This window comes from Anomaloglossus baeobatrachus, chromosome 2, assembly GCF_048569485.1.
Source record: "Anomaloglossus baeobatrachus isolate aAnoBae1 chromosome 2, aAnoBae1.hap1, whole genome shotgun sequence".
Lineage (NCBI taxonomy): Eukaryota > Metazoa > Chordata > Amphibia > Anura > Aromobatidae > Anomaloglossus > Anomaloglossus baeobatrachus.
The window spans coordinates 90,024,863-90,046,107 of record NC_134354.1 but is presented as its reverse complement, the minus strand read 5'-3'; the positions used below and the strand labels follow the sequence as shown (position 1 = coordinate 90,046,107).

Sequence of the window (21,245 nt, the reverse complement as noted above, 5' to 3'; positions counted from 1 at the left end):
TGTAGACCTGTACGAACAATAAAGGAATCATATTAATATACTTTTGAGTATCAGCGGGGTATTATCCCAATTTCACCCTACGTCCTACTACATACTCTACACGTCGGGGCTGCACCTGATACCACTACTGAATGTGTTATATAGGGGTTGTGACTTTGACAACCTGAAAAGGTGAGTGTACCGTGATCCCTTTTGTGTCGTATATCCCTACCAGGTAAGACCCTATTGCGCTCTCTCTTCCACAGCATTTTCTAACTGTTTTAGGAGACTATGACAGCTTTTCGACTGGAGCGCCTCATCTCCATCTGGGACTCTGCATTTAAACATTGTTTCGTTTCCATTGGTTCTGAAGTAGTTAATGTCAGTTTTTCTGATAACAGCTCTCCTGCAGTTAAGGTCAGCTGCACCTGAGCTGTAGACACACCCCATTGCTAGATTTCACAGCAAGCCTTGCTGATTATACAAAGCCATTTGTATGCTGGCCCCGTTTGTCGAAGGAGCTGCTGAGGATTTGTCCTGAAGTTGGATCTTCTCCGCTTTTTGTTGCATTCCCCTGTTTGTCTCACCTACCCTCCTGTTGTATTAGTGAAGTGGGGGGCCTAGTGAGCCATATTGCCCCACTCCTTAATTAGGACTATTGTAGGGATTTTTTAAGGCTTCTGGTATTCCTGCTTGGAAACAGGTGCGGAGCCTGTATAGGGTCTGGCTAGGAGTGCAGGGTACAGCACCAGGTTAAGGCAGTAGGTGTCTATCTACTCTCTCACTACCGCCAGGGCCCACCATTCTTATTGTGTTCCTGGTGTTTCCCCTTGTTTGTGGTGTAGTTGTGGGGTGTTTCTTTGTTGTGCGTCAGACATCTTTTCTGAACGCGGCTGCCACGTTAATTGCATGACAGGTGCAACACTCATCACCCTCATTGATAAGCTGTTCCTTTATGCCGGTGATAATTGAATGTTGTCAATTGCGGACCTACACAGCTCCATCAACTGTAGTGGCTGCAACAAGGTACTCCTGATCCACCCCTATTCGTTTTGTGATGGTGGATAGGTCATCAACATAAAAGTAGTGGACAGGCCCTTTAATATTAATAAAAAAAACTTTATGATTAACTGAACAATGTAAATATCTTCCGTTATCTTTTTCAGGATCATAATCTCAAGAACTTCTCCTTTTTATCCAGATCATTGGTAGTGGCACAGCGTTTGAATTTTATTATATAAATCACATATAAACCTTGGCATATATCTCATTCTATAAAGCAATCCTACCTTGGTCGTGTTTCAGAATATAACATATTGCTTTCAACTGTGCTGATCATGCAAGAGGAAGATGGTGAATCCCAAAGGCCATTTTGCAGTAAATGAATGTTACTGAGCGAAAAGAATGTACCTGTGCAGCAAATGGAATCCAGATATATTTAGCTGAGGAGTAGCACAGAGCCCAGTAAAGTGGTTACGGATGGGAGATGTCTAGAAATGAACAAAATTTAACTCATAGATTGCTTTGGATCAAGCTTTCTTAGACTCCTTGTGCTGTAAAATATACTTTCATACCAAATAAACTTTACTAAGAAGTGATATTGTTTTAAAATTGATCAATTTTAAGAAATAATAATGGATGAATTACTTGACACTTCTGAATCCCAATTAGAAACCTGTAACAGGACCCATCATACATAGTACATGTGCTATGTATTAATGGCCTCCTCCACCATGGCATAGGTAGGACTGATATCACTGTATTCTCTATAGCTACATGCCTTAGTGTTGATATCCATTCCTAAAGGCCGCTTTACACGCAACGAGATTCACACGCAATCGCTAACGAGATGTTGTTGGGGTCACGGAATTCGTTAGCGACGTTGTTGCGTGTGAAACGTACGAACGACCGCTAACGATCAAAAATACTCACCTTATCATTGATCGTTGACATGTCCTTCTAATCCCAAATATCGTTGATGGTGCTGGATGCAGGTTGTTCGTCATTCCTGAGGCAGCACACATCGCTACGTGTGACACCCCAGGAACGACGAACAACACCTTACCTGCGTCCTCCAGCAACGATGTGGGCGTCACTTTCTTTCAGCTGCTCTCCACCCCTCCACTTCTATTGGACGGCTGCCGTGTGATGTCGCTGTGACGCCGCACGAACCGCCCCCTTAGAAAGGAGGCGGTTCGCCGGCCACAGCGACGTCGCTAGGCAGGTAATTCCGTGTGATGGGGACTAAAAATATTGTGCGCCATGGGCAGCGATTTGCTCGTGACGCACAAACGACGGGGGAGGCTGCTTTCATGACCGACATCGCTAGCGATGTCACTGCATGTAAAGCCCCTTTACTCCTTTAACAGTTACTAAACTTTCAAGTATCTTTTCAGAATATGCTGTCCTGTGTTTCTACATGAGGAATATCTTAGTTCTTGCAATTATATGACTTATATTCTGCATTTTTAATTAATTTCAACTCTGCAGACTCTCGCTTAATTTGCAATTGACTCTGAGCTGGTTGGAGGAGATTAGTGGCTATGATGCCTCCTATGCACAGGTCAGCACACAGGGATGGATTTCTCATCTGTATTCCTTAGTTTGCAGACAGTAAGAAGCAGCAGCAGAATGGAGGAAATTGATCAGCAGTCCTGAGCTATGTGGATGTGAATCCAGGTCTGGGGTGAGATAAAAGACTTTTTAGAATGCTCAGCACAATCTTTCTCTATCTGTTTTCTGATCACTCCTTCTCCCTGTTCTCTTTAAAGGATGGGAAAAATGGCTCATAAGAAGAGAAATTACATTTCTTCTTCTTTAGTCCAATAACTGAGTCCAGGGCTCTGTTTGAGTTGACAAAACGAGCTGATTAAATAAGTGCTCATTTATTATCATTATAAAATCAGTGAGTGACAGCAGCTCTGACCCACAGCTTCTAGCCTTGCCCTCAAACAAATCGTCATCAGGGGTGGTGAAAGAAGCAATGTAAGTTTGAGGGCAGTGCTGCTGCTGCTGCTACACACTGATTCCATGTCAACCCCTTGATGACATCTTCTTTCACAGACGTTGTGGCATGTAGTGCTGGTGTCCCTGGAAGGGACTTACCACCTCGGCTGGGTACCTTTCTCCACTGTTGCTGCATGGCCGCCCACGTGTTCTGCAGCTTCCTTTGCCTCCCAGGTCGTGCACATGCCACACAGGGTTCCCAGGCGTGCACGTGAGACACGTGCATGCAAACCGGCCCTCCTCTTAAAGAGCTTGGGCACCGTTTCCTGGAAATACCTTTCAGTGTGGGTCCGTTACCTGCCCTGGGGGTTAGCTACCACAGTCCCGGTCACCACCCTGGAAGTGGTACCTGGTGTCCACACTTAGTTAAGCCCCTCCCACTAAAGGGTAAGCCCGATGCCCCCCTGTGGTGTAGTGGGTCCACTAATCCCATTCACTGCCCCTACACTGTCCGTGAGCATTACACTGCAGCAGAGATAGAAGCAGAGGGCTGGTCCTGCACTCACCTCTCCCACAGCTTCTATCACCATGGACCCAGGATATCTTCAGAGGGCGGTGATGCAGAAAACTGTAGTAACTGCAGCTCTGCCACCTTGTGACATCTTGTTCTAGGATCAGCGATAGATGATGTGTGGAAGTGAGTGCAGCCTCAGCCTAATTATTCTGAGAGAAAAAAAGAGTTAATCTGGCACTACTAGTGTAGCGTCCCTGAGACACTCAGAGCAGTACAGGGAACTACATCCTCACGGGGATACAGGACCTACCTCCTGGGACCTGGAACACTAGTGCCAGAAACACCCACACACACCAAACTCCTAGTTACCACTCCACACCAGGGGGCACGGTCTAGTCACACAAGGGGATGGCCACCTAGAGGGCGGAGCCAGACCAGGACACTAGAAAACCTGATGGGAGGGGACAGCAGGGACTGAAGGCAGAGAAGCAGTAGTAGTGAAAGTGGAAAGACGTGCCTGAGAGCTGGGTCGTGTAACGGTGACCCGGGGGCACAGGACAGTGGTTGCCAGGGCAGGTACACCCGAGTACCGCTGGGACCAGAGCACGCATGGGGCACAGGGCCCTAGGTCAGGTGACAGTTTCATATGGCCTGGCAAATACCTGCACAGTGAAGGGACCTGCACGGACCTCCTTGACCCACAAATCCGGTGGCATCAGCAGTAAAACAAGGATCAAGGTTCGGATACATACCTCCCTACAGGGTCCACACTGCCTACTGTACGGACAAGGAGACTGCTACAAAAAGGGACAGTTGGGCCCCAAACGCTGCACGCTACGAGGACCCAACCACACTGAGTGTCGGGGACAGAGCAACTGAGTCATCAACTGGCACTGGAAATACAGGGACCTGAACCAGCCGTCCAAGGGCCCACAAGTGAATACAGACTGCTAATTACAACCCCGGTGTGGTCTCCCTTATTACTCCATCATACATTTCCCAGGCTCAGCCCTATCTGTGGAGGGCCTACCACCATAGCCGACATTACCACCAGCCCTAGAAGTAACCACTTCAGCAGTGTCGGTTACACAATATTAACCTCAACCCGCAAGTGGCGTCACATAAATTACTTTAATCTCCCCTGTATCCTACCAAGCCAACCAAACAGTCCATGTAACAAGATCCATATGAGGATAGAAAAGGCAGCAATCACCGTATCAACCATGATTGCTGCCTTTTCTATCCTTGTTTGGATCTAATTATTCTAAGAACTCTGTCTAAAATGCGTCAAGTTCTCCTGTATTTTTACCTTCACTATGTTTTAATTTTTTAAAATAAAACAAGAGTTTTAACATTCGGGTTTGGACCTCTTCTTCCTCAAAGTTAGAGGAGGTACTTCATTTAAATTTAAAAATCCAGTGAACTCCTGTTTAAGGCTGCATAATGTTGCATAACTAGACTCCTCTTCCAATCTACCAATATAAAAATTAAAAGTTTTGCTTGAGATTATTAGTAACATCACTCTTTTCCAGAGAAATGCTCAGCAAGGACTACAATATACAGTGTATAACAACCAACCAGATTGAATGCTATGCCATACGCTAGGCTAATATAGGATTTTACAGTGACTCAATATACTGTATGTATGCAATGCTCTCCTTATTATTCAATTAACTCTGTCTTATTTATTATCAATAGTCTTGAACAGTGATGATGTGAAAGGCCCTATGTGCTCACCGAATGCACAATCACATATCGTCCCTCAAAAATTAATTCATATAAGGTGCCCTTAGTCATTTTTCATAGAACTATTGTATCTTGCGATTGACCGTGGTTTTCTGTGGCCATCAATCACTGCAGCACATGTTAATTAGGTACTTTCTAAGACTTCACAGAAAAATCCTCAGTCTTCCTTCATTAATATCTTTGATCGGATAAGTAATTATACATGTCCAATAAAAGTAACACATTTTGCCCACATTAAGAGCTTTTTTAAAAGATCACAGACTTGAGGCTTCTTGGATCCATTTGGCAGTCCATGAGCTATTTAGCAGTGGGGAAGCATTGTAATCTCTATGACCCCCCGAAGGTTCCTAGAATAGAAGTACACTTATTATTCATGTGCCATTTAATTCATCTGCTTTTGTAAGACAGAAATAAATTACATGAACAAAAACCTCAGCTCTCAGTCATCACTCTAACAACACATTAAGAAATACATAGCATTTAACCCGGCTTCGCATAATCAAAGCTTTTTTGTCTTTTTCCTTTGGCTAATTATATTTCCTAAGTGATAATTTGGTGCCCAGCCAGGGAGTTTGGGAGCAAGTTGATACCATTCATCCAAGACTTACTGAAAAAGAATTTTAGCTAGACAAAGAATCTCTATGTCATTTTATCTAGTGACTTCATCATTAAAACTTTACAAAAATATCACTTTTCTGAGAAATTTTAGGAAGCATAATTATAAAAAGTTTTTGAGAAGCCGGGTACATACAGTAATGGCCAAAAGTGTTGGGACCCTTTAAAATGTTCCAGAAAATGAAATATTTCTCACAAAAAATTATTACAATTGCACATTATGTTATACACATATTTATTATCATTGTGTGTATTAGAATAACACAAAAATTCAGAAAGTAAAACGGCAAACTGGACATAATTCACACAAAACTCAAAAAATGGGCCAGAAAAAATTGTTGGCACCCTCAACTTAATATTTGGTTGCACACCCTTTGAAATAAATAACTTCAATTAATTGTTTACTATAACCATCAACAAGCTTAAGTTCTAAAGCCTGCTTTATACGTTGCAATTTCGCATACGATATCGTATGCGATTTGCAACGCCCCCATCGTATGTGTGGCACGTGCAATTTCTTGAACATGCCGCACAAACGATTAACCCCCGTCACACATACTTACCTTCCATACGACCTCGATGTGGTCGGCGAACGTCCACTTCCTGGAGTGGGAGGGATGTTCGGCGTCACATCAACGTCACGCGGCAGCCGGCCAATAGAAGCGGAGGGGCGGAGCTGAGCGGGATGTAAACATCCCGCCCACCTCCTTCCTTCCGCATTGTGGACCGGGAGCCGCAGGATGCAGGTAAGATCTGTTCATCGTTCCCGGGGTGTCACACACTGCGATGTGTGCTACCCCGGGTACGATGAACAATCTGACGTTCAATTCTAGAGAAAGGTGCGATGTGCATGCGATGAACGTTTTACCGTTCAATCGCAATCGCATGTACCTGTCACACACTGTAATGTATCTTACAATGTTGGATGTGCGTCACTTACGACGTGACCCCGCCGACACATTGTAAGATACATTGCAGCGTGTAAAGAGGGCTTTACACCTCTCAATTGCAATTTTGGACCATTCTTCTTTTGCAAACTGCTCCATGTCTCTCATATTTGCAGTCACCTTCTCCGAACAGCAAGTTGAAGATGTCTCCACAGGTGTTCAATGGGATTTAGTTCTGGACCCTTTGCTGCTACTTCAGACCTCTCCAGAGCCTTGAATCTATCAATTTCTGGGGACTTCTTGAAGTACGTTTGGGGTCATGGTCCTGCTGGAAGACCCAAGACCTAGACTGCAAACCCCGGTTTCTTATACTGGGCACTACATTGGAACTCAAAATTATTTGGTCATCTTCAGATTTCATTATGACTTGTACACAGTCAAGGCACCCAGTGCCAGAGGTAGAAAAGCAACCCCAAATCATCTGTGAATCTCTACCGTATTTGACTGTAGGTATTGTTTGCTTTGCTTTGTAGGCCTCATTCTGTTTTTGGTAAACAGTAGAATGATGTGCTTTACTAGAAAGCTCTATCTTGATCTCCTCTGTTCATAAGACACTTTCCCAGAAGGATTGTGGCTTACTCACGTACATTTTGGCAAACCGCAGTCTAGCTTTTTTATGTCTCTGTTTCAGCAGTGGGGTCCCCCTGGGTCTCCTACTATAGCATTTCTTTTCATTCAAATGTGGAAGGATAGTTCACACTGACACTGATGCACCCTGATCCTGCAGGACAGCTTGAATTTCTTTGGATTTTTTTTTTTTTTTCTTTAACCAAATTTTTATTTATTTTCTTGCAATGGTAAAATAGGGTACAGAATGAAGAAAATGAATTTCTTTGGATTTTGATTGGGGCTGCTTATCCATGGTCCGGACTATCCTGCGTTACAACATTTCATAAATATTTCTTTGGCGTCCTAGTCCATGGTGATTAGCTACAGTGCCATGGTTGTAAACTTCTTCATTATGTTGTGCACTGTGGACAAAGGAACATCAAGATCTCTGGAGATGGACTTGTAATCTTGAGATTATTGATATATTTTGCAACAATATTAGTCCTCAAGTACTCAGACAGTTCACTTCTACTCTTTCTGTTCTCCATGCATATTGTGGTATACACAGACCCACATTGCAAAGATTAAGTCAACTTCTCCACCTTAGTTTTACATGTGATTTTCATATTGCCCACAGCTGTTACTTGCCACAGGTGAGTTTCAAGGAGCACAACATGCTTGAAACAAAGTTGTTTACCCAAATTTTGAAAAGGTGCCAACAATTTTGTCTGGCCTATTTTAGAGGTTTTATGTGAATTTTTGTCCAATTTGCTTTTTTTCTCAGTTTTTTTGTATGTTATTCCAATACACAGAAAGGAAATATACATGTGTATAACAAAATGTGTAATTTTCTGTGAGAAATACTTCATTTTATGGAACAATTTCAATGGTGCCAACACTTTCGGCCATGACTGTATTAAAATTGAAAAGCTTTTCATTAAAAATATATATACAATATTACAATATATACCCTAAAAGGGTTGATTCAATATTTGTGAGCCTTCTTTATGCAACAGTGTGCCCTGACAGAACCAATAGCGTACCTAATAAAGCCACCCCATTCTGACCAATTAGATGCCAAGATAGCTATCTTGAATTCTGGTCTTTGCCAATTGTTGCAGCACAGTTGCATACGCACGCCATAAATTCCACAACTTGGTGATTGCTAGTAAGTGCCAGTTCTATAAAAGTTGTATTGTTAAAGAGTAGCTTTAAAGTTCTAAACCATGGTAAAGTATTTATACTCACTTGTCTAGCTTTCCTCATGCAGTACATCAAACATTTTTGAAATTGTTGGTCTAGACCGTAGGGATGTAAATCCTGATGCATTTTTTTTATCTTTACAATGGTTTAGGAATTATACCCAATATCATTGGTAGTCAACATTGATGAAAGGGTTAATGATGATGGTGATATAGAATAAAGTGCACTTATCTCTTAAGGTTATTCAATATAATTCCATATTTCTTGGGCACAAAGCAGTTTATCTGAGGCTGGCTTCACAAGTCCTTATTTCAAAGACCATGTACAGACTGCTGGATCCAGTCAGGACAACCGCGACAGATCCAAAAATCATGGTATATACACGGATGTGTGAAGTTGGCCTTATACGGATCTCTAAATCCACTTCTTTCCTCACATAACTAATACAGAAAACTATCTATGCATTTGGTGTGACTTACACATAATAACTACGCAATTTTAACTTGAAATGACAAATGTGCATAGCTACCGGAGGGGCCGAAAAGGCCTGATTTGGAGGGGTCTACCAGAAGCTATCGCTCCACATATAACTGTATCATCATGTGCTACAGAGTTATGGCTACTAAGAGGGCCCTCCTACAGAGTGGGGGCTAATAAGGCTGTCCATCATGCAGAGTGGGGGCTACTAAGGGGGACTTCATACAGTGTGGGGACTATACATGTTTAGTAGTAGTAATAAAACTTGGCACTCAATGAGATTAAATTCTATGAGATATTTTAATCAACATGTCACGTTGATTAAAATCTCCTATAATTTCATCTTATCAAGTACCGAGCTGGATTGGAATCCTACTTGGGCATCACAGCTCACACACTGGAGTGCCGTGTTTGACTTTCCTATACATGTTTGTTAGCTACATAAGAACGGAAGGAAAAAATAAAAGAAAAACAGAAAATTGCCCGGGATGGGAAAGGGTAAATCTACATTAAAAATTTACAATGGCCAGGAGGGGTGGCGGGGGTTGAAGACCTGGTCTAGGCGGCCTAAATTTATATTGCTTTGTTGTTATTGGGTTAAATAAAAAGGACAGTCCCAGACAGGTGATATTTACTGTTCAATTCCTATATAAAAATGTACCATTGCCTTAGTCAGCCTGACAAATTTTAATATCTTGACTGACTAATCTATTTTTGCCTTGATTCCTTCAAAACTTGAGTCAGTCCCATGTTTTTATCACACATTTTTTATTGTCAGATTGATATTAAAAGTATATTTAACTTGATAAGGCTTAAAAATATTGAGCTGGCAGCTCATTTTTAGAATGCAAATAAGTTATGTAAAAAATAACAAGGTAAATTTCAAAAAGGTAACTGAGGCCGATATCTCTAATAAATTACATTCCAATGCCATCATGGGAGGATAAGAATGTCAGTTGTTGATGCGTTTCGACTTTAAAAAAAAAAAAGTCTGAGTCATAGCACGTTATGGCACAAACTTTTTTAAAGGGAATCTGTCACCTTGAATATGCGTGCTGACCTATCAGCAGACGCATGTGTGCCCTAATTACACCTCCCTACCCATCTTTGTGTTGTAAAATTGTGTAATATGAAAGTAATAAAAAACATTTTATTACCTTCATATTTCCTATGTAAATTAGAGAGCCGCTGGCCACATGGGCGGTGCCTTGCCCTATGAACGTCTGCATACTTTCCGTGGTATCACGCCCTGTGGGCGTGATACCATGGAGTCACATGAGTGACGTCCCCGTCGTTCATTCTATCCTACGCGCGTTTATAGTTACCATTGTGGCAGGCTTCTCTTCCAGGTTCTCCTTGTCAGTTTCAGACGCGCACTGTGCATGCGCAGTGCACGTCTGAAGCCGGCAAGTGAACACCCGGAAAAGAAGCCTGCCGCAGTGCGCGCAGGATAGAATGAGCGACGGGGACGTCGCTCATGTGACTCTATAGTATCACGCCCACAGGGGCGTGATACCACGGAAAGTATGCAGACGTCCATAGGGCATGGCGCCGCCCATGTGGCCAGCAGCTCTCTAATTTACATAGGAAATATGAAGGTAATAAAACGTTTTTTATTACTTTCATATTACACAATTTTACAACACAAGGATGGGTAGGGAGATGTAATTAGGGCACACATGCGTCTGCTGATAGGTCAGAACGCATATTCTAGGTGACAGGTTCCCTTTAAAGTCAAAATACGTCAACAACGGACAGTCTTATCCTGTCATAATGGCATTGAAATGTAATGAAATAAACTGGAATTCTTTTATTGCACATCTTTCGACTTTACCTTGTTTTATTATTGCCTTGCCGAAGGCCAGGCTGGAACTTGGAACTGAATGGTGGAGGTGAGTGACGTGTAATGGTGAGCTTATACGTCTAAGTAAAAAAAATGCTATTAATCAGCAGACGTTGAGTTAATCTGCAGGTTAGTAGCATTCTGAAGCTGCCTGGCCACCGTTCTGAAAGCCTGACTATCTGAAGGAAATGAGCTTTTAACTTTATTCATCCTAGCAGGAAATTAACTTTATTCTCCCTGGGAGCCTCCGGCTTTCAGTCACAGAGGTGCGGCCAGTGTGGCATTCATAGTGAGCGGCGACTGTAACCACATCCCCAGCACTGACTGAAAGCTAGCTCTGTACTGAGCAGTGCTGAGCCAACTGTCAGTCAGCGCCAGGGCGTAGTTACAGCTGCTACTTACTGTATACTGATCAGTGACTGAGACTGCACTGGCTGTGTCTCTATGACTGAAAGCCAGAGGTTGCTGGGTAGAGTAAAGTTCATTCCTTCCACTAGTCAGGCTTTCAGTGCCATTAATGGTATCATGGCTTTAAACACTATTGCCCTCAGATTAACCCCATATCTGCAGGTTAATATTGTTATTTTACATAACAGGTTCCCTTAAGTGTTGTATGTGCCCTTTCTTGTAAGACAGTTTAAAACATTTGGTAAAAATGTACAGTATGTATCAATTTCCATATTGATAACACCAACACGTTCTGTTCCTAGACTTAATGTTAGGCCTCGCTCATACAAGTGTATAAATCGGACAAGAGCAATGGGCGAAAAAAAGGTATTGCAGTCAGACCAATGTTATTCAATGAGGCAGAGCAGAGCTGCAATTCTTTTTTTTTTCTCAGCTCTGTTCGGAATGAGAAAAAAAAACTTGTAGCATGGTGCATATGGTCGTGTAAATCGGAATAGACTCGTCAATGCAAGTCTATGGGTGCAAGAATAAAAAATACATCCATTTACCGTCTGATATTTATGGATACTGTATCCATTCTGTAGGAGAGAACACTGTAAATGGTCCTGTAAATGTAGCATAATAGCTGTTGAGCAAAAAACCTCATTGCATACGGATGAAACGCGAATGCTAGGCAAGAAAAAACTCTATTATATTCACAGTACTTATTTTCCATAGATCCTATTTTTTGAAGTATCACAGAAAGTATCTACTTTAAAGGTTTTTTATTGTATTTTAGACTCACATAACAATAAATATTAAACAATTACTTGTGTATTGCCCACCCTTCATGACATAATCTCTGTGATTTTTAAAAAGCCCTATTCTTTCCCTTTGGTTCTGTTTCTGCCTATCCTGTTCGGGTTGGCACCATAGATTTATTAATTGGTGCCCCCACTCCTCGGCGGCTCGCCCTTCCTACTTTTTCCCTACTGCCGTGTGCTAGCGGTTGAGGAGTAGGTATAGGCACCAGTGCAGATTGGATGAAAAGGTGTGATAGACATTTAAGAAATTTAGAATAGTTTTCTTGTAACCACCAATGTAGGAGAGACATAGGGTAATTTTAAAACAAGTATTGAGTCACTTAATGAGTTAACCCAAAACTGTAATGACCAGATGCGTTTCTCCCCACACTTCTGGGGTTCATCATTTTAATTCATAGACAACACTCAATAAAGGGTATTTTCTGTGGATTTTTCTTTAGTCCAAGACGTTGATAGAGTAGTTCACTTCTATTTCTAAATTTGAAGGGAAAATAGATCAGAATCCTAGGAGGTTTTTTTTTTTTGTTTTTTTTGGGAGGGGGGGGGGGGTTGGAACAGATTTTTTCCTTGTTTATTTGTCAGACATTATTTTACCTTTTATTCTTAATATTTTTCCAGCCTGTGGATATGTTCATTTTATCATGTTCAACTATATAGAGAAAAGAAAGGTCTGTATTATATCTGATCTATCTCATTTTAAATACCCTTTTTCCTTTATATTGCATTACCTCCTTAAATTGGTATGTTCATCTCCTTGCAGTGCGGGTTCATGTCTTTACCATACAATAAAAAACATTTAAAGTAGATACTTTCGGCAAGAAAAAACTCGCACACTTGCATGGCACTAGACTGACATAGAATACCAAACTGATCTCACGCGTCCTATCTTCTGGATGAAAATATGTCTGATTTTTTATACGGTTGTGTGACCCTGGGCCAAGATGGAGGATGAGAGTTTTATTATGTGTTTTGTGTGTGCTATTTGTCCACCTGACAAGTGAGACTACGGATATTTTCATGGACTCAGGACCACAAAGCGCCAAAAGGTGACTGTCAAATACAAAATAATTCACATTCCTCATGTAGACTGACATGTTAGCATTATTCTCTACAAAATCATTTTTCATTGCAGACATTCTTTAACTCTTTCATTTCCAGGCAATTTTTATTTTTGGGACCTTTTATTTTTTCCTTTCATTGCTCCAAAACCCCCAAAATTCTTAATCTTTCCTTCACCAAACCGGTGTGAGGGCTTATTTTTTCACAACTTCACATTTTTTGTTCATACCATATTAAAGTACATTAACTGTTGATTGCATTTTTTTTTAAACGGAAGTGAGGCAAACAAAAATTGTCAATTTTGAAATTTTGATTTCTCTTTACAGCATTAACTGATTGGGTTGACAACTTGTGGAATTCAATTCAGGAGAAAGAGAATTCAGGAAGATAAGGCGATGAGGTTTATTCACAAACCATACAGGAGCATTAATACTTTCAGCACACTTCAAGGAATGCTCAAAGAACAAAGGAACAATCCAATTTTATACATTTACAACCTTAGGCCCCTTTCAGACATCTGTGTTTCAACAGGTGAGAGACACACATACTGGTTTGGTCATCCGTGTAACATCCGTGTGTCATACGTGTGTCGTTCATGTGACGTCCGTGTTTGCATATGTGTGACATCCGTATGACTGGTACCGGTAAAAAATGTATGATACTGAAATGAATGGTTTTTTTAATGTGTAAAAGATGAGCAAAGCCTGCAAAATTATAGATATAGAAAAATAAATAGATAGAACAGATAAAATAGATAGATGGATAGATAGAACAGATGAAATAGATCGACAGAGTAGATAAGATAGATAAAGAGATATAAAGAAAGAAAATAAGAAAGAACATATAAAATAGACAGAAAGAAAGAATAGATAGAATAGCGATATAGATGGATAGCTAGCTCGGACAGCTGTTTTACAGCATTTTTATTTTTTAATTTAAAAAAAACTGATGTGGGGTCCCCACCCTCAATTTTCATATCCAGCACAGGAACAGCAGCAGCTTATTTTTTAAATTTTTAGATTAAAAAAAAAATAATAATAAAAAATGACGTGGGGTCCCCTCCATTTTACTAAAACCAGCCATGGTACAGCAGACAACTGGGGGCTGATATTAGGGTGGGATCGGCCAAGGTTATTTGGCACTTTCCAACCTAACAATAGCAGCCCACAGCCGCCCCAGAAATTGCACATCCATTAGAAGCGCCAATTCTGGTGCTGGACCTGGCTCTTCCCATTGCCTTGGTGCAGTGGCAAATGGGGTAATATTTGTGGGGTTGATGCCAGCTCATAAGGACCTCATAAGGTTCAGCCCAGGTCACCGCAGGGGCGCACTCAGCAGTGTGTGTGCGGCCATAGCAGTGATGTCATGGGTTCATGGGTTCATGGACCACATGCATTTTTTTAATTTAAATAAATAATTTTAAAAAATGGTGTGCGGTCCCCCCCAATTTTGATACCCAGCCATGATAATGCTGACAGCTGGGAGCTGGTATTCTCAGGCTGCGTAGGCCAAAGGTTATTGGGCCCCACCAGCCTAAAAATAGCAGCCTGCAGCCACTTAGGAATGTTGCATAAGGGAAGTTCAGATGTAGCAGAGCTGGAATCGTTGTAAGACCATGTGTGAATTATATCAGACCTGGGTGTTTTGGAGGTTAATAAAAGGGTGAAAGCAGGTGTATTTTTTAGTATTTTGCTTCAAATAAAATATGTTTTTCAGTGTTTGTGTTAATTTCTTTTCATTTACACATTAGTAATGGAAGAGTCTCATAGATGCCTCACATTACTAATCGAGGGTTTAGTGGCAGCTGTATGACAATCCTGGGTGGCGGCAGGCTGCTATTGTTAGGCTGGGAGATACCAATAAGCTGAGAATACCTGCTCCCAGCTGTCAGCTTTATCATGGCTGGGTATCAAAACTTGGGGGAACTGCATACCAGTTTTTTTTTAATTATTTATTTAAATCATTTTTAAAAGCCGCATGCGGTCCCTCTTATTTTGTTACATAGCCAAGATAAGCGCACGGCTGGGGACTGCAGGCTATAGCCGTATGCTTTATCATGGCTGGGTATCATAATATGGGCGGAGCCTAAGCCATTTTTTTGTATATTTATAGAGACACACACACAGCACCTCTGATTGAAAGAAGTGAGACACGAAGTCACACACGGTGGGGGCTTGTCTAACTGCAACCAATCAGAAAATTACAAAAAATATTCATTATAGCAGGTTCCTACTTGCCCATATGACGCGCCCACGGGGTCCGGGAGTTACTCGTTATCAGGCCACGGTTCTTCTCCTGGGACGCTGCGGTGGCCTGCCCGGTTTTGTGACCCCAGCGGTGTCAATAAAGATAGGGATGATGGGAGTAGTTGTTCGTGACGCCACCTGTGGTATGCAACCTTTTATTTGTCGCCGCTGCAGGAAGTCTCTCTGGGGCGGATGATAATGCAGCTCAGATGGTACAGCTCTCCATGGGCAGAGCTCAGGCCCCAGGGAGGATGTTGGGAGTAGTAGTCTGTGTGGTTTAACCCCTTGAGCCCCGGGGCACTTTCCGTTTTTGCGTTTTTGTTTTTTGCTCCCCTTCTTCCGAGAGCCGTAACTTTTTTATTTTTCTGTCAATCTTGCCATATGAGGGCTTGTTTTTGCAGGACAAGTTGTACTTTTAAATGAAACCATAAGTTTTACCATATGGTGTACTGGAAAACAGCAAAAAAATTCCAAGTGTGGAAAAACTGCAAAAGAAGTGTGATGGCACAATAGTTTTTGGGATGTTTTATTCACGGTGTTCACTATATGGTAAAACTGATGTGTGGAAAGTATATGTGTTATTCTCATTAACAATTTTTTATTAGGATATAGAAAACACACCAACAGTGTAAAAGGTATTTTGACCATCACGTCACAACAAACATGATATAATATAGACATACAATGTTTAAAAGAGAGGTTACAAATACAGGGGATCAAATAGAGGCTCAGGACTTAACTTAGAGACCATAAATGGTTCATCAAGGCAGCGCCACACAATTAAAGAAATAGGATGCTTGCTGTCCATAGACGTCAAGATCGATGTATATTGGTGCTCTCCAAAACGTCCCCTTAGTTCTTATAATAACAGAGATGAGACATCAAATCCTTCAATTTAGCAGAAGTGAGCCATCAATTTCATGGTAGATTTACAACAGTCTCCACCTCGACACGTTTCCCCACATGTTATATATGTGGTTCATCAGGAGGCTATAAGACAGACAATTTCTATCAGCAACAAGTTGTAATAGTATTAACCATAGATTGTGCATTCATAAGCTACACCATAGAAAGGCATGTAAGATAGAGAGACAATATCAAAGATACAAGAGTACTTGCCCAGGGAGATGAGGTACTAGATATGCAGATCCATGGCGCCCATCAAACAGGATCCACGGCCGATCAGACAATGCTAAAAAGATAATACTGCCATAGTCCAGAGAGGCGTCATGGAGCTGCATACCACCATGAGGTTTAAATAGCCTGTAATCCCATAATCAGCTGTAAGCGGTCAGGGCAATCATGCAGATGCCAGCACCGCCATGTATGCGCATGCCTAATGCATTGCGCACACCTGGGAAAACCCAGGATGCCGATATAATTAGAATGCCGCCGTCCATATCCCCATTGCGCCTGCCCAGAACCTCCCAGGCAGCGCGCACGTGCGGACGGAGGCCCTCAAGTGCCACAGTCAGATAGAAATAGACACAAGCATAGCGCATGCGTGAGGGTCCTGACTGTTATGACGTCTGCATGGAAACGCCGCCGTCCACATCCCCGTCGCGCCTGCCCAATCAGCAGGCAGCGCGCACGTGTGGACGGAGGCCTTGAGAGGCCATAATCACATGGACATAAACAGGAGCACAGCGCATGCGTAGGGGTCTTCAATACTACGGCGTCTGCATAAAAATCGTAAGATGATACAGAGCACCGTGTGCCCACGCATGCGCAGTAAAGCAAGGGAAGTACTCAATGCTTTACTGCACGTCTAGCATTAATATAAAGCACCCGCTGCAATATATATTTGTTGAAAAAAGGTTATTTTATAGATAAGGCCATATTGAAGGGGGCTCCCATTCATAGGAATATAAATATAATATAATTTAATTTAGCTGATGTAAATAGATTATAGACGCCATAATAGACATGACCCCCATTTGTAGGCGCATAAATAACATGGACATCATAGGATATACACTTAGATACAATAGATTAAAGACGCCATAACAGATATGACCCCCATTGATAGGCACATAGATAATATAGGATATACAATAACAGGCAAATATACCATTATATATTATTAACCTTGTCAGAAGTATAATAGGGATACCATCCTTCTAGACAGATATACCCTCCATGTATACATTATGAGGGTACATCCATCACGAATCTCCCAGGGCAAGGACAAGAATATATAGATATTAACCATTAATATGGTCCATTCCAAATAGGGAAAGAAGTCTTACAAAGTAAAGCAAAAATGGATTTACATTAACAATTTGGGTTCCGCTTAAAGCTAAGTGGGAAGAAAACAGCCAAGAGAGAGCTGTTCATTCAGCCCTCCTGGAGTCAAAGATCCCATTTTGAATATCCAGGCTGATTCCTTCTGCAATAATACCCTATCAAAATCTCCTCCCCTAGGGTTGGGTTTCACCACCTCCAAAATGGAAAAATGAATTTGAGCTATATCTCCCCCATGGATCATATTAATATGGCGAGAGATTGATGTATCTCGTCCATTCCTAATATCCGAAAGATGTTCGCCCACCCGCCTCCGGAGTTCTCTGAGGGGCTTCCTTATATAGTCCATAGGGCAAGTACAGGTGGCCCTATAGACAACTCCGGAGGTTTTACAGTTACCAAAATCACATAGGGGGAAAATTTTTCCCGTGACTGCACTGGTCACCCTTCTGCATTGTTCCATGGATCCACAATATTTACAGTTTCCACAGCGGAACATCCCGCAGATACGTCTATCTAGCCATGTTCCCTGTGGTCTAGGTCCCTGGTACATGCTGTGCACCAATTTATCGCCTATGGTACGACCCCGCCTGTAAGTAATGCTAGGAGATTTATTAATATACTTTACCAAATCGGGATCAGCCCTCAGAATCTTCCAGTGCTTCTTTATCACCGAAAAGACTCTTTCAGATTGTACATCGTACGTGCCAATGATACGCGTGATGTTACAATCATTTTCACGCATCCGGGGAACCATAAGACTGTGTCTATTGGTATTTTTTGCAAGGGCATAGGAGTGCTGAATAATCTTTTTGGGATAACCACGGTCTAGGAATCGACCAAAAAGGTCCGAGGCCTGTGCCTTGAAATCTTTTTCTCTTGAGCAATTTCTGCGGATTCGCAGAAACTGCCCTTTAGGAATACCCCTCTTTAGGGGAAAAGGATGATGGCTGTCCCATTTCAAAAGGGAGTTGGTCGCTGTAGGTTTACGATGGGTAAATGTGTGGATCTTGCCCTCCTCATCCTTTTGTATAACCAAATCTAAAAAGGTGATAGAAGTCTGATCATAAGTATGGGTGAATCTCAGGCCTAAGGAGTTGTTATTGAGGCCCTTGACAAATTTCTCAAAATCAAAAATAGATCCTGTCCAAAGGATGAGGATGTCATCAATGTATCGGACCCAGAGTCCGATACATTGATGAGATTCCTCATCCTCCCCCCCAAAAACTACTGTTTCTTCCCACCAGCCCAGGTACAGATTGGCGTAACTGGGGGCACAGGGGCTCCCCATTGCTGTACCCCTGAGCTGGTGGAAGTACTTAGTATTAAATAAAAAATAATTATGGTACAGGGTAAAGGACAGGAGTTCTTCGATAAATTTGCTATGCCTCACACATTCCACAGCCTTAGACCTAAGAAAAAAGTCCACTGCCCTAAGTCCCAGGTCGTGGGGAATGGAGCTATAAAGTGCCTCAACGTCAATGGAGGCCAGGATAGTATCCGGGCCCACATTGACGTCTTCGAGGATTTGTAAAAGATGGGGGGGTATCTCGGACATACGAGGGGAGAGATGTAACAAAAGGGCGTAAGACCTTGTCGACATAAATGCCAACATTTTGAGACAAAGAATTTATGCCTGCCACAATGGGCCTGCCCTTCAAAGGTTCGAGGCCCTTGTGCACCTTCGGGAGTGCATAGAATACTGGTATCACTGGACATTGTGGTACCATAAATTCATATTCACCCATCGATATCAAATTATTCTGCCTGGCTTTATCAAGTATAGGATGGAGGATATCAGTATATGCTTTTGTGGGGTCAAAAGATAGCCGCTCATAGGTATCTATATCATTAAGTAAAGCATGACACATGTCAAGATATTTTGTGTGGCTCAGAACCACAAGGTTTCCGCCCTTGTCGGACTGCTTAATGATAAGATCCCTATTTTTTGATAATCGATCCAGTGCCTGGAGTTCCCCTTCTGTAAGATTAGACCCCAGGCCATATAGAGATTGGGGTATTTTTGGAGGTCCTCTTGCACAAGTTTTAGGAAGATGTCTACACTTGTACAATTAGGGGTGGGTGGAGATTTTTTACTTGGTCTCTTCAAATTAGTGAAGGGACCATCACCCCTCCCCCTAGTACTGTCCCTCAACAAATCAGAGAGGGACTGAAAACATTCGAAGTCCTCCTCTGATATACACAAATCTCTACATTGTTCCTTAGTATTGTGCTCAAAAAATAATTTCAAGCCAGGGGAGGATACTAAATCTTTCTGATACTTCTTTATCCCATGAGGACTACGCAGTGTTATCGAGGGGGTTGGGTTTCATTCCCTCTAATCGGTTTGATTGTTTTGGTTGGATAAAAGATCTAGAGCTCTTTGGAAGAAAACTCAGGTGGAAATTATTTTTTGAGCACAATACTAAGGAACAATGTAGAGATTTGGGTATATCAGAGGAGGACTTCGAATGTTTTCAGTCCCTCTCTGATTTGTTGAGGGAGAGTACTAGGGGGAGGGGTGATGGTCCCTTCACTAATTTGAAGAGACCAAGTAAAAAATCTCCACCCACCCCTAATTGTACAAGTGTAGACATCTTCCTAAAACTTGTGCAAGAGGACCTCCAAAAAATACCCCAATCTCTATATGGCCTGGGGTCTAATCTTACAGAAGGGGAACTCCAGGCACTGGATCGATTATCAAAAAATAGGGATCTTATCATTAAGCAGTCCAACAAGGGCGGAAACCTTGTGGTTCTGAGCCACACAAAATATCTTGACATGTGTCATGCTTTACTTAATGATATAGATACCTATGAGCGGCTATCTTTTGACCCCACAAAAGCATATACTGATATCCTCCATCCTATACTTGATAAAGCCAGGCAGAATAATTTGATATCGATGGGTGAATATGAATTTATGGTACCACAATGTCCAGTGATACCAGTATTCTATGCACTCCCGAAGGTGCACAAGGGCCTCGAACCTTTGAAGGGCAGGCCCATTGTGGCAGGCATAAATTCTTTGTCTCAAAATGTTGGCATTTATGTCGACAAGGTCTTACGCCCTTTTGTTACATCTCTCCCCTCGTATGTCCGAGATACCCCCCATCTTTTACAAATCCTCGAAGACGTCAATGTGGGCCCGGATACTATCCTGGCCTCCATTGACGTTGAGGCACTTTATAGCTCCATTCCCCACGACCTGGGACTTAGGGCAGTGGACTTTTTTCTTAGGTCTAGGGCTGTGGAATGTGTGAGGCATAGCAAATTTATCGAAGAACTCCTGTCCTTTACCCTGTACCATAATTATTTTTTATTTAATACTAAGTACTTCCACCAGCTCAGGGGTACAGCAATGGGGAGCCCCTGTGCCCCCTGTTACGCCAATCTGTACCTGGGCTGGTGGGAAGAAACAGTAGTTTTTGGGGGGGAGGATGAGGAATCTCATCAATGTATCGGACTCTGGGTCCGATACATTGATGACATCCTCATCCTTTGGACAGGATCTATTTTTGATTTTGAGAAATTTGTCAAGGGCCTCAATAACAATTCCTTAGGCCTGAGATTCACCCATACTTATGATCAGACTTCTATCACCTTTTTAGATTTGGTTATACAAAAGGATGAGGAGGGCAAGATCCACACATTTACCCATCGTAAA

General features: G+C 42.1%; 1 long non-coding RNA gene across 1 annotated transcript in view; it reads left to right on the top strand.

Moving 5' to 3' along the window:
• LOC142290991 (uncharacterized) overlaps nucleotides 1–21,245 on the top strand; it is a 143,185-nt gene that overhangs the window by 101,190 nt on the left and 20,750 nt on the right. The window contains exon 3 of the long non-coding RNA XR_012750423.1: nucleotides 13,416–13,620. This is a non-coding gene — a long non-coding RNA (uncharacterized LOC142290991). The remainder of the gene's footprint in view (nucleotides 1–13,415; nucleotides 13,621–21,245) is intronic.